The sequence below is a fragment of the Ambystoma mexicanum genome, chromosome 8, assembly GCF_040938575.1.
Source record: "Ambystoma mexicanum isolate Mex_15411 chromosome 8, UKY_AmexF1_1, whole genome shotgun sequence".
NCBI classification, from domain to species: domain Eukaryota; kingdom Metazoa; phylum Chordata; class Amphibia; order Caudata; family Ambystomatidae; genus Ambystoma; species Ambystoma mexicanum.
Window position 1 is genome coordinate 1,108,835,198 of NC_090929.1, and position 12,638 is coordinate 1,108,847,835.

At 49.7% G+C, this 12,638-nt stretch overlaps 1 protein-coding gene across 2 annotated transcripts in view; it reads right to left on the minus strand.

Annotated features, from left to right (window-relative positions):
• Positions 1–12,638, minus strand: part of RCC2 (regulator of chromosome condensation 2) — a 613,770-nt gene that overhangs the window by 69,816 nt on the left and 531,316 nt on the right. The window lies entirely within an intron of this gene.

Below are 12,638 nucleotides of genomic sequence, written 5' to 3' on the forward strand. Positions count from 1 at the left end.
GTTGTTGTTGGTTCTGCTGCTGTCTTTGGCCACGAAAGGAGCGTTTATTACCATAGCCTCGCCTGTTAGGGGGCCTAGAAATTTGATCAAGAGTCTTGATGGTATCAAACTCTTTTTTAGCATGTTCTAGGGCCTCATCTACTGCTTTCCCAAACAGATGTGTCTGTTCAATGGGTTTATTTATGAGGGAGGCTTGGGTTTCGGGCTTAAAACCTGAATTGCGTAGCCAAACGTGGCGCTTGAGAAGTATTCCCTGCACTAGGGAGCGGCCAGCCGTCTCAGCGGCATCTAGGGAGTTCTTAACGATGCCCTGGTTTACCAGTGTGCCCTCTGATATTATAGCTAGCAGGCGAGAACGCAGAGGTTCAGGTGCTTCCTCTGCTTCGCTGCGCAGCTTGTTCCACTGTGCATCTGCGTAGCTAGCTAAAAGTGAGTTGTTATTAGCAATTCTAGTAGAGAAGGCGGCGGAGGTAGTGATTCTCTTCCCCAGTGCGTAGAGTTTTTTGCCTTCTTTGTCTGGAGGTGCTTCACTAGTGGATAGTGGCACCCCTGCTCTTTTTCTTGTGTTGGTAACCACAAGGGAGTCCGGAATAGAGTGTCCTCTGATGTATAAAGGGTCAGAGGATGAAGGGCTGAAGAGCTTTTCTATTCTAGGGTTGACCCCTCTTACTAAAGCTGGGTTAGTAAGGGAAGGAGAAATTCTTCTTTTAATAGAAGCCAGGAGTGGAATAGATTGGCTAACAGGGGCTTTTTCTTTGATGACTTTTTCTACAAAGTCAATGTCTGGAAGAGTTTCCCCTGTATCAATCTCAAAATGCGCTGCTGCCTTGCGCAATAGTGCATTGAGGGAAGGTTGGTCATCTATGGGAGAGGAGTTCCCATGTGAATCCTTGAGAGGAGAAGGGAGAAAGGCATCAGGGTCTGAATGTACTGATGGGGATTGCCAAGGCTGCACTGACGGTGAATGCCAGGGCTGCGAGGTAGCTGTATCCTCTTCAAACCCTGTAGCAGTGGTGTAAGGATCTTCTTCGAACCCCTCTTCCTCAAGTTCTACCTCTTCTTCTCCACCCAAACACTCCTCATCTTCTTGGAGGTATTGCTCCTCCTCAGTGAGGTCAACCAGCCTAGGAATCTTGACTCTAGGGTCATCCTGTGGCCATTCTCTTTGTCTTTTGTGAGTGGGTGGGTCTTGGTTTCCTAGAAACCTTTCCATTTTCTCCATGCAAGAATGGAGTCTTTCAAGGGTCTCATGGGGTACCCCTGAATAGTCTAGAGGGGGGAAATTAGTGTTTTCGCCTTCGAATCGTTTCGAACGCTCCCACAACGTCGACGAGAGGTTCCCGTCTCCTTCTGAAAAGCCTTCAGGTAGTTCGGAAGCGTCCTTTGGAGAAAGGGGCAGTTCCTGGCTGCTTTTATGTTTTTTCGACGCGGTATTCGACGTTTGTTTCGTCGTCCGCGTACGTTTGTCTTCGGCGACAATTCTCGCTAGGCTCTCGACCACGATTTTGTCCGTCGAGGGCTCTGGTGTCGACGTTGTGTGCGTTGCGCGTTGTACCTCGACGGTCGCTCTATGGAGCGTTGCGTCGGATGTTTTTGGGGTAGCGCCCGTGTTAGATGGAAGCCCAATCGCTGGTCGCGGCTGCGTTTGCGGGTGGGGCTTGTGACCTTTACGGTCTGCGGTAGACGCCGGAGTGCCCTGCGTCCCCTTCGGCGCTGATGGATCCTTCGTTCTCGACGAAGAAGAGCCGTGGGTAGTGTGTTTAGCCTTATGGGGTTTGTGTGCGTCCTTGTCGCCGGGGTGTTCATCCCCATAAGCAGGGCGTGAGCCGAGCCCGTCGGGGCCGGGGACGGACGAAGAGGAGCGGGAGCGCTCCTTCTGGGGGTTCATGACTTCCGTAACGGACGTCGAGTTATCGCACTCCTCGTCACTTTCAGTAACAGCGGCAGCGGGTGAGGAAACTGACTTCGACATCGCGTAGTCTGCCCACCTCTTAACACTACGTTCTTTAAGAGTCCTGGGTTTTAAGAGCTTGCAGGCTGCGCAGCTGTTCTCTATGTGATCGAGGGGTAAGCAACGATTACAGAGCTTGTGCTTATCTTTCCAAGTATATTTGCCCCTGCAGCGTGGGCAAAACTTAAATGGTGTCCTCTCCATAGCGGAGGCAATAATAGCTGGCGATAACAACCCCAAGGGAAAGAAAGGGGAGAAAGAAAGACATTCTCAAAGAGAAGAGACAAAGTTCTAACCCCCACTCTCCCTACTGTAAGTTGGCCGTCGAGGCCAGGCCACGTGTTCGGCAGCGCCGAAGGATCTCCTCCGCTCTTCCTCTCCGTCGAAAATCAGTTCGGCGGAGAAACAGCTTCACAGCTAACGTCGAGGGGGAGGGATCGTTATCAGTATATTAAGTTATGACAAAAGGACCGAGGTCCGTGGCAAGTATAGCAATGTCTCTCTAGGAGCTCCGCGAAAGGCGACCAGAAACTGGGCGGAAAAAAACAATCTGAGGGACCTCGACGCGTGAGGGATTGTGGGTACAACGCACGTCACTATAGGGATAGTGTTACAGACACGCCTTGTCGACGTCCCCTTTTCGACTACGAAAAACAAAATGCAATACTCCGCAGTGACCACTGGATGTCGGACCTATGCACAGCATGTGATTCTAAGCAGATTAACAAACATCAGAAACTTCAATACTGTACACTCTCAGTTTCTGAATCAGGCAATACCCTTTTGGGATGGCCCACAGATAACCTACACCCACAGGTGACTTCAGTAACAAGGGTGCTGGGGACATTAATATCTTACTGTTGGCATTCAGAACAATCTTGAAAAGTTGGTAAAAGGCAAAGGTTATTAAAACACAAGAAATTACAAATATTCCTAAGCAGGGTGAATACTTTCAGATACCACAAAAGAGTAATTCAATTCAAATAGGCTAAGCCAAAGTCAATGGGCAAAAGTCTTTGTATAGGACGCAGCACTTCAGGTAAGCAAATGAAAAAGTCTTTGCAAAAGTTCTTAGAAGTCTTTGATAAAAAGAAAAATCAAATGTAGGGCCACAAGAGGATTAGACTTGTGAGTTGTAGAAGTTACAAGCACTTCCACAGTAAGAGGTAAGATCTCTTAGACTTGTTTCACAGTACCTTGGTAAAGCAGAAAATATGCAGCTGAAGACTTCTGTTCCTGTGCAGCTCTGCAGAGCTCACTGTTCCTGGGCCTCAGTCGTGGGGACAAGAGGGAGGATGTCAGGGGACTCCTGCACTACACCAGTAGTGTCAGCGCAGTTCCTGGCTGTGAAGGTGGACTTTCCTCACATCAGAAATCCTGCACTTGACTGACAGGGGTCAGGGTTGGTCAGTCATACTTCGTGGGAGTCCAGAGGATCTTCCAGAGGCTTTAGGCCAGCTTACAAGCAACGCACAATCTGGCATCCCTCTCCCTGGCTCTATGGTTTCTTGCAGCAACTCTCGAGAAAATTCAACCAGCTCCGAGATGGGTGTCCAGTTGGCTTACTTGGGAGTTGATTGGTCCCACCAACTCAAAGGGAGAAGTCGTCCTTGCAGTGCTTCTCTGTCTATGCGAACTTGGCAAGTAGTCACTGCAGCAGGGCTTCACCGGGCAAACCAACACTCCAGGAGTTGCAGCAGACATCCTTTTCAAGCTCTTCTTCAGTTCCCTCGTCCAGTGGTCGACTCTGCCTTCCAAGCCAAAACACTTGCCATTTATTCAGTTCTCTCCCATTCATTCCAGCCTAGCTGTCACTCACCCAGCAGGGTGGCTTGTCCTTGCCGGACAGTCAGCCAGCCAATCACCACAGAGTGCATTTGGGTCTCCTAGGAGACTAAGCACAGGGAGTTTTGGGTACCTCACTCACTTCCTGCCTAGCCCAGACACTCAGGCGCCAGAGGCGGGTTTCTCTCATAAACCCTGCCAAAGACAAAATGAACAAAAAGACCAAACCTGGTTTGGCGCGCAGAGAAACTCTCTAGATGTACCTTTCCACAAAGACCTGGTGAAAAAAGAAGACCAGGCACCATTTTTGCTGGACGCCATTTTCAAATAGGTGGCTTCTGCGGTTTACGTTACCGGTTCCACGAATGGTCGCAGTAAATGCAAACCTATGTAGTTCAAAACAAAACCACTGCCACCAGCCAGTCAATTGAAAAAAGGGCAACATAAAAAATGTTGCATGAGCATTTAGACACAGGGGATATTAAGTAATGCCTCCAGCACTCTGTTGTACGATAGGGTGTGCCGGGTCTAGCAAGTACAATGCTAAGTAAAGCTAATTTCACTTTACTGCTCTGGGAAACAGTAGTTGATACCAGAGAAGGTATTTAAACCTTGGGAAAACTTCCCTGTGGCACTGCACTGAAGGTGCATTGTGACAATTGTAAAAGATGATGCCTATAGAGCTGGTTAGACTCCATAACCAAAAAGAAACAGTGTATGAAATCACATTAAAATACATGAGAAAGTGGGAATAAGGGTTACACTCTCCAGGTTAAAAAATCAAGTCCTCAAAATCCATCAAAGTTGCTGGGGGTCTCTAAGGTGGAGGGAACTAGCACATTTTTGATAATTCACCCCAACACTGGGGAGACGCAATGCATCCCCTTTCACATTAAACGTGTAACAATTCTGTTACAGGGACAAGCTTACCTTCAATGGCTGGTGGCAGTGATACCTTGTATTCGCCATTTTAGTGTTTGTCGTTTCTTGTTCCTTCCCCTGACATCCAGGGTGGGAAATTCCTGTGTGATTTTTATCTTCGGTGGAAGTCCCCTGGACTCCCCCCTAACCCCACCCCCGTCCCCCTGCATCCCCCTCAGGCTCCAGTCTGAGGGCAGGAAGCGAGGGAGGAGTCCAAAACTCCACAGCCCTTTGTCTTACGCCTTGCCTGAATGGGAACAAATCCCAGTGGGGGGGTTGGTGTCCTGATTGAACAACCACACCGCCCCTACTTGTAAAATGCAGAGGTTGTGCTGTAGTTCCTGATAAATACTGCGAACCTGGAAGCTGAAGAAAAGTCGCCACTGGAACCGAAACCGAAGAGGATGAAGGAGGAAAAGAGGCTGAAACTATTTTCACCGACCGGAGAGCCTGCTGTGTAACCGGAGCCTGCTGTAGCCCTTCCTTCCAATCGACCTGGCATCTCCGGAAACGACAAACTCCGACCCAGAGCCTGGGGAGAAACATGTTGAGCCATCCCACGCGTAGCTGCGACCTTGCGTTGCTGCAATACCCCAAATACCTTGGGACCTCGGTGCGCGGTCTTCTGAATTCCAAATCTCTGAAACTTTGTGGGCAAACTGGTGGATCTCCAGTGACACAAATCAAGTCTGAAATGTCCCCTCAGAGTGCTGGACCTTTGTAATGACGAGAATTCAACAGAGATTTTCTGTCTTCTGTGCTCCTTGAAAAGGCACCAATTCTGCAGAACCGCATTTAGCCGCGAGGGAACCCTTGCCTAGAGCCTTCTTCATCGATCCCTGCTGCAAAGTTCCTTGCAAGGTCTTGTTCTCAGTCAGCATGACAAGGAATTCACCGACGAGGTATTTGGCTGCAGACCCTGAAGTCCTCTGCTGCAAAATCTTCAATGTTGAGGTACGGTGTTGGCTTGGCTTCTGTGTAGCTGTGGGGCGATTTTCCTGGATGGGGAGGCTTCTCATCCAGTGCACCCAGTCCCACTGCTAGAATCCCGCTCGGGTGTCTTCTGCAGAGCCCCTGGACCCTCTTCTAACCCTAGAAGTAAAGTACCCACCTGTTTGCCCAGTTTTCCTAAAGACCTCTGACCTTTTCTACTAAAAAACCCATCCTGACACTGCCTGTTGGTCACTAGTCCCAGTGACCCCCCTTCTGCCACTGAGAACACTCGTGCTTCAAGAATAAGAGAAAGACTTTCAAGTGATTCGGACCTTTGCTTAGTCAAGTAAAAAGTGTTTAAAAGGTTACATGCATGTTAAGAGTTGTTTGGTAACTAATTCGAAGAGTGAACAGTTCTTACTTAACTTGGATGTGTAATGCACTATTCTTAAAAGTATGGTTAACATCTTCTCTTTCCTTAGAAATTGTTTTGCCATTATAATAGAAAGTAGATGTGAAGGTATGAGAATGCATTACTTACCGTAAAAGCATTTCTGATGATTGTATCTGCTTAGATTCACATGCTGTGCATAGGTCCGACATCCAGTGGTCACTGCGGAGTATTGCATTTTGTTTTTCGTAGTCGAAAAGGGGACGTCGACAAGGCGTGTCTGAAACACTATCCCTATAGTGACGTGCGTTGTACCCACAATCCCTCACGCATCGAGGTCCCTCTGTTTGTATTTTTCTGCCCTGAGGGAGCCTTCTAGACGTGAGTGAGTACAGAAAAGAGAGAGATATATAAAGGAAGTCTATGTTCCTTCCATCCGAGCGGGGAGGAAGGGCGGGCGCATGTGAATCTAAGCAGATACAATCATCAGAAATGCTTTTACGGTAAGTAATGCATTCTCTTCTGATGTTTGTTAATCTGCTTAGAATCACATGCTGTGCATAGACTAGCGAGCAGTACCCGGAGTTGGCGGTGGGTTATGAGAAGGAACAGTAGAGAAAAGGTGTCGCAATACTGCCTGTCCCACCTGGGAGTCAGATCTAGAGTGTGTATCTAGACAGTAGTGTTTTGTAAAGGTGTGCACCGAACTCCAGGTAGCCGCTTTGCAGATGGACTCAAGGGGAACATTTGCAATGAATGCTATGGATGCCCCCGTGCCTCGAGTAGAGTGTGCTCTTGGCCTAAAGGGCAGTTCTCTCTTAGCAAGAGTATAGCAGAGAGTGATGCATTGAACAATCCATCTAGAAATAGTGGATTTTGAAACTGCATCTCCTTCTCTTCCTGCTGCCACCGAGACGAAGAACTGATTAGTCTTCCTCAGTGGTTTGGTTCTTTCCATGTAGAACATGACCGCTCTGCGTACATCTAGTGTGTGCAGAGTCCTTTCTCCCAAATTGGAAGGATTTTGAAAGAACGTTGGTAGTTCTATAGATTGGTTTACGTGGAATTTAGAAATAAATTTCGGAGCAAACCTAGGGTGAGTGCGTAGAACCACTTTATCTTTGTGAACTGTAACGAAGGGGTCTAGAATAGAAAGAGCCTGAAGTTCACTTACTCTCCTGATGGAGGTGATAGCTATTAAAAAAGCAGTCTTAAGCGTGAGGTGTTTAAGAGATGCTTTGTGCATGGGTTCGAATGGAGAGCCCATGAGTCTGGTAAGTACCACATTAAGGTCCCATCCGGGAGCTGGGTCAGCTATCGGGGGGTGTATTCTCTTTACTCCCTCCATGAAGGCCTTTATAACAGGGATCCTCCACCACGACACTTTGAGTTGGGAAGTGGTGTATGCAGAAAGTGCAGCTAGGTGGACTTTAATGGAGTTAAACACTAGACCTGAATCCAATAGGTGGGTCAGGTATAGGACCACATGTGTGGGAGAGCAGTCAATAGGGTTGATGCTTTTACTCCTGCACCAGATGACAAATCTTTTCCACTTGCTAGAATAGCAGTGGCGAGTGTTTGGTTTTCGGGCTTCCCTGAGGATGTCCATGCATCTTTGCGGGAGTTGTAGATGTCCGAACTCTATGATCTCAGGAGCCAAGCTGCTAAGTTCATGTTCTGGGGGCATGGATGCAGAGTCCTGCCTTTGTCCTGAGACAGCATGTTGTACGGGCAGGGGAGTTTTACTGGGGGGGATAGAGACATCTCCATCAAGTGAGCGAACCATGGTTGTCGTGCCCACATTGGGGCCACTAGTATCATGGTCACTTGTTCCTGGTGCATCTTGTGCACCACTTTGTTGAGAAGGGGAGTCGGGGGAAAAGCGTAAACAAATTTCCCTGACCATTGCATCGACAGACCGTTCCCCTTGGATTGGTTCTGGGGGTACCTGGAGGCGTAACTTAGGCATTGTGAGTTTTCCAGGGTTGCGAACAGGTCTATTTCTGGGAATCCCCATTGTGTGAAGACGTCGAAGACGATGTCTTCGTGCAGGCGCCATTCGTACTCCTTGGGCAGGGGGAAATCTCTGCTGAGATTGTCTGCTAGCAGATTGAGTTCCCCGGGTACATGTAGTGATAGTAGGAACATGTCCTGTTTGAGAGCCCACTTCCATATATTCTGGGCCAGCTTGGACAGGCCTGGAGAGTGGGTGCCCCCTTGCTTGTTGATGTAGTACATGGCTGTGGTGCTGTCTGTAAGGACCATTACTGTTTTGCCTTGTAGGTGTTCCTGGAAGGCTCTTAGCGCCTTGAACACAGCTAGTAGCTCCAGTAGATTTATGTGTTTGGATGCTACGTTCGGAGTCCACACTCCGTGAGCAGTCCGATGGGATAGGTGCGCCCCCCATCCTGTGAGGGATGCGTCTGTGGTTAGAGTGGCTTCCGCCGCGGGTGTGGCAAAGGGTTTCCCTTTTTCCATGTTTTCCTTTGTCCACCACCGTAGCGAGAGAACTAAGGCCTGCGAGACCACAACTAGATCCTCCCATAGTCCGCTGGCCTGACACCACTGGCTGTTGAGCCACTCTTGCATTGGGCGCATGCGCAGGCGCGCGTGAGGTACCAAATAAATACACAACGCCATCATTCCTAGCAAGCGCATTGCTTTGCGTACCGTCACCTCTCGACCGGTTACATATTGAGGGATTTGAAATAGCATGTTTTGGACCCTCTCTTTGGAGGGGAAGACGAGGCCGTCCTTTGTTTGAATTAGAGCCCCTAGGAATTGTTTGATTTGACTGGGGTCTAAACTGGACTTCTTTTCGTTGATGGAGAAGCCCAACTGGAACAAAAGGTCTACTGTCTTTTGGGTATTGGAGAAGCATGTTTCGTAAGAATCCCCTGTTATGAGCCAGTCGTCGAGGTAAGGGTAAACTGGGATGGACAACCTGCGCAGGTGGGCCGCTGCCACTGCCAGCACCTTCGTGAATACCCTTGGTGCTGATGCTATGCCGAAGGGTAGCACTTTGAACTGGTAGTGTTTGCCCTCTATCATGAACCCGAGGTATTTTCTGTGCGCTGGCAACATTAAAATATGAAAGTATGCATCTTTCATGTCCAATGTTGTCATGTAATCTCCCTGAGAAAGCAGTGGGATTACTTCCTGTAAGGTTACCATACGAAACTTTTGGGGTTTGATAAAGTTGTTCGCTGGGCGCAGATCTAATACAGGGCGCATGGTTAGATCCTTTTTGGGTACAAGGAAGTACACTGAATAAATACCTTCCGTTACCCGAGATAGAGGCACGACCTCTATGGCTCTTTTTTCCAGTAGTTGTTGTACTTCTTGGAGAAGGATGGCAAGATGTTCCGGTGTCATGCGACGTCCCCTCGGGGGTCTGTAGGATGGGGAACTGTTGAATTCGATACAGTATCCGTGGGCTACGGTGGACAGTACCCAACGGTCTGACGTTATCTCCTCCCATGCAGGAAGAAAGGATGTTATCCGGCCCCCGACCGGTGTTGCATGGGCGGGGACGCGAATCTTCGCGTCACTTGGAGTTGTTGGGGGCTTGGGAGCCTCTGGGGGTGGATCCCCGACCCCTCCCTTTGCCCCGGCGTTGTCCTCTTTGGCTGTACTGCCCACTATTGGTTTGGTAATTGGTGGCAGGGTATTGCTGATGTTGATTTTGTTGTTGGTGTTGGCCACGAAAAAAGCGTTTGTTGCCATAGCCGCGCCTGGTAGTGGGCTTAGAGATCTGGTCGAGAGTCTTGATAGTGTCGAACTCTTTTTTAGCCATCTCTAGGGCTTCATCTACCGCTTTTCCGAAGAGGTTAGCGTCCTCGACAGGTTTATTTATCAAAGACGCCTGTGTCTCTGGTTTAAAGCCTGAGTTGCGCAGCCATACATGGCGCTTTAGGAGTATTCCTTGTACCAAGGAACGTCCTGCTGTTTCTGCCGCGTCCAGAGAGTTTTTAACAATGCTCTGGTTCACTTGGGTTCCTTCGCCAATAGTTGACAGTAGGCGCGTACGTAAAGGCTCCGGTGCTTCCTCGGCGTCTTTTCGCAGTTTGGCCCACTGCGCGTCTGCGTAGCTTGCAAGCAAGGAATTGTTGTTGGCAATTCTTGCTGAGAAGGCAGCCGAGGAAGTAACCCTTTTTGCAAGGGCATATAGCCTCTTGCCCTCCTTGTCAGGGGGTGCCTCCCTCGTGGAAAGTGGTACCCCTGCCCTCTTTCTAGTATTAGAAACCACTAGGGAATCAGGAATGGAATGTCCCCTAATGTAGAGGGGGTCTGAGGGTGAAGGAGTGAAAAGTTTTTCAATCCGTGGATTGACCCCTCTGATCATAGCGGGAGTGGACAGCGAAGGTATGATCCTTCTCTTCACTGAAGCGAGGAGTGGAATGGTCTGGCTGACCGGGGGTTTTTCCTTAATCACTCTTTCCACAAAGTCCAATTCTGGAGAGAGTTCCCCGGTGTCGAGTTCGAAATGCGCTGCTGCTCTGCGCAACAGTGCATTGAACGTTGGCTGATCGTCAATTGGAGACGTGTTCCTAACTGGAGAATTGTCCGGAGGAGTTAGGTTTATGACATCAGTGTCGGAATACACTGATGGTGATTGCCAGGGGTGTGAAGGTCCCTCTTCTGGGTTAACCCCGAAGCCTTCTTCTATAATGTCTGTTCTGTCTTCCAGACATTCCTCCTGGTTCTGTTCTTCATTGTCCATGAAATCATCTTCTTCCTCGAAGTTTTGCTCCTCCCCAGTGAGGTCATATACATCTTGGAAGTCTGAGGCTGTGTCCTGCTGGGGATCGACTAGCCTCGGATTTTTGGCCCTGGGGTCCTCCTGAGGCCCTTCTCTGGTCCTCTTGAGTGTTTGAGAGGCCTGGGTGCTCATGAACTTTTCCATCCTCTCCATACAGAGGTGGAGTCTTTCCATAGTTTCATGGGGTACCCCAGAGCGGTCTGGCGGGGGAAACATAGGGTTATCTAACTCGAAATGGCTCGACCTCTCCCAAAGCGTCGAGGAAAGTGTCCCATCGCCCTCCGAAAAACCTTCTGGTGTGTTGGGAGACTCCCTGCCTGAAGGGGGTAGTCCCTGCTTCCCTTCGGGCTTTTTCGGCGTATCCTTTAATTTATGCGTAACGCTCGACGAAATCTTCGGCGTACGCTTTTGGGCGTCGGCTACAGCGATCCTTGCTAAGCTATCGGCGACTCGCTTGTCGGCGACTCGTTTGTCGGCGGAAGCTTGAGTTTTCGACACTATGGGTATCGAACGCTCTACGGCGGTCTGCGCTTTCTGTTGATGCGCACCGGCCGATGGTTTGGTGGCAGCGCCCTCGTTTGCCGAAAGCCCAGTCGCAGGTCGCGGCTGCGGTTGCGAGAGGGGCTTCGAACCCGAACGGTCCGAGGAGGCCGCCGGTGGAACCTGCGTCTCCTTGGGCGCCGAAGGTCTTTTCGACTTTGTCGACGAAGAGCCGTGGGTTGTGTGTTTATGTGGATCTTTGTGTGCGTCTGTGTCGCCGGGGTGTTCATCCCCATAAGCAGGGCGTGAGCCGAGCCAGTCGGGGCCGGGGACAGACGACGAAGCGCGTAAGCGCTCCTTAGAGGGGGTTTCGACTTCCGTAGCGGAGGTCGTGGTATCGCGTTCCTCGTCACTGTCGGTGGTAGCAGCGGCGGGTGAACCTTCGGCCTTCGACATCGCGTAGGCCGCCCACCTTTTAACCCTTCGGTCTTTTAGAGTTTTAGGCTTAAGAAGCCGACACGCCGCGCACCTTTCCTCCTTGTGATCGAGGGGCAAGCAGCGGTTACACCGTGAGTGCTTGTCCTTCCAAGTGAATTTGCCTTTACAAAGTGGGCAAAACCTAAACGGTGTCCTCTCCATAGCCGAGGCAATAAATCGCGATACACACCCCAAGGGAAAGGAAGGGGAAAGGGAAAGGCATTCTCAGAAAAGACCCAGAGATGTCCCACGACCCCACTCTCCCTACTGTATATGGCCTGCGAGGCCAGGCCACGTGTTCGGCAGCGCCGAAGGATTTCTTCCGCTCGACCCTCCGTCGAAGATTCTTTTCGGCGGAGAACAGCTTACAACTGCGTCGAGGGAGGGATTATAAATATTAGAGAAAATACGACCAGGGGTCGAGGAGTTGCAATGTCTCTCGAGGAGCTCCGCGTGAAGGCGACCAGAAGCTGGGCGGAAAAAAACAATCTGAGGGACCTCGACGCGTGAGGGATTGTGGGTACAACGCACGTCACTATAGGGATAGTGTTTCAGACACGCCTTGTCGACGTCCCCTTTTCGACTACGAAAAACAAAATGCAATACTCCGCAGTGACCACTGGATGTCGGACCTATGCACAGCATGTGATTCTAAGCAGATTAACAAACATCAGAAATTACTCTCCTGTGATTAGCTTGTGCCTCTTCTCAAACGTAAAGTGTTGGTTTCACCAGATTATTCCCACAGGGTAATTGTATGAGTGTCCTCCAACTGGGTCGCGCTTACCCAGACTTGCTGCTAGCCTGTCCAGAATAAGTCTGTATTAGGCTGTTGCCTACCTAGAATAGGTTTGAGTCACTCAGTAAAGTGTGGCATTGGGTTTTACTTTCCCCTTCTTTGTGAGGTTAAAAAAGTATGTGTTTTACTTGTGTTAGCT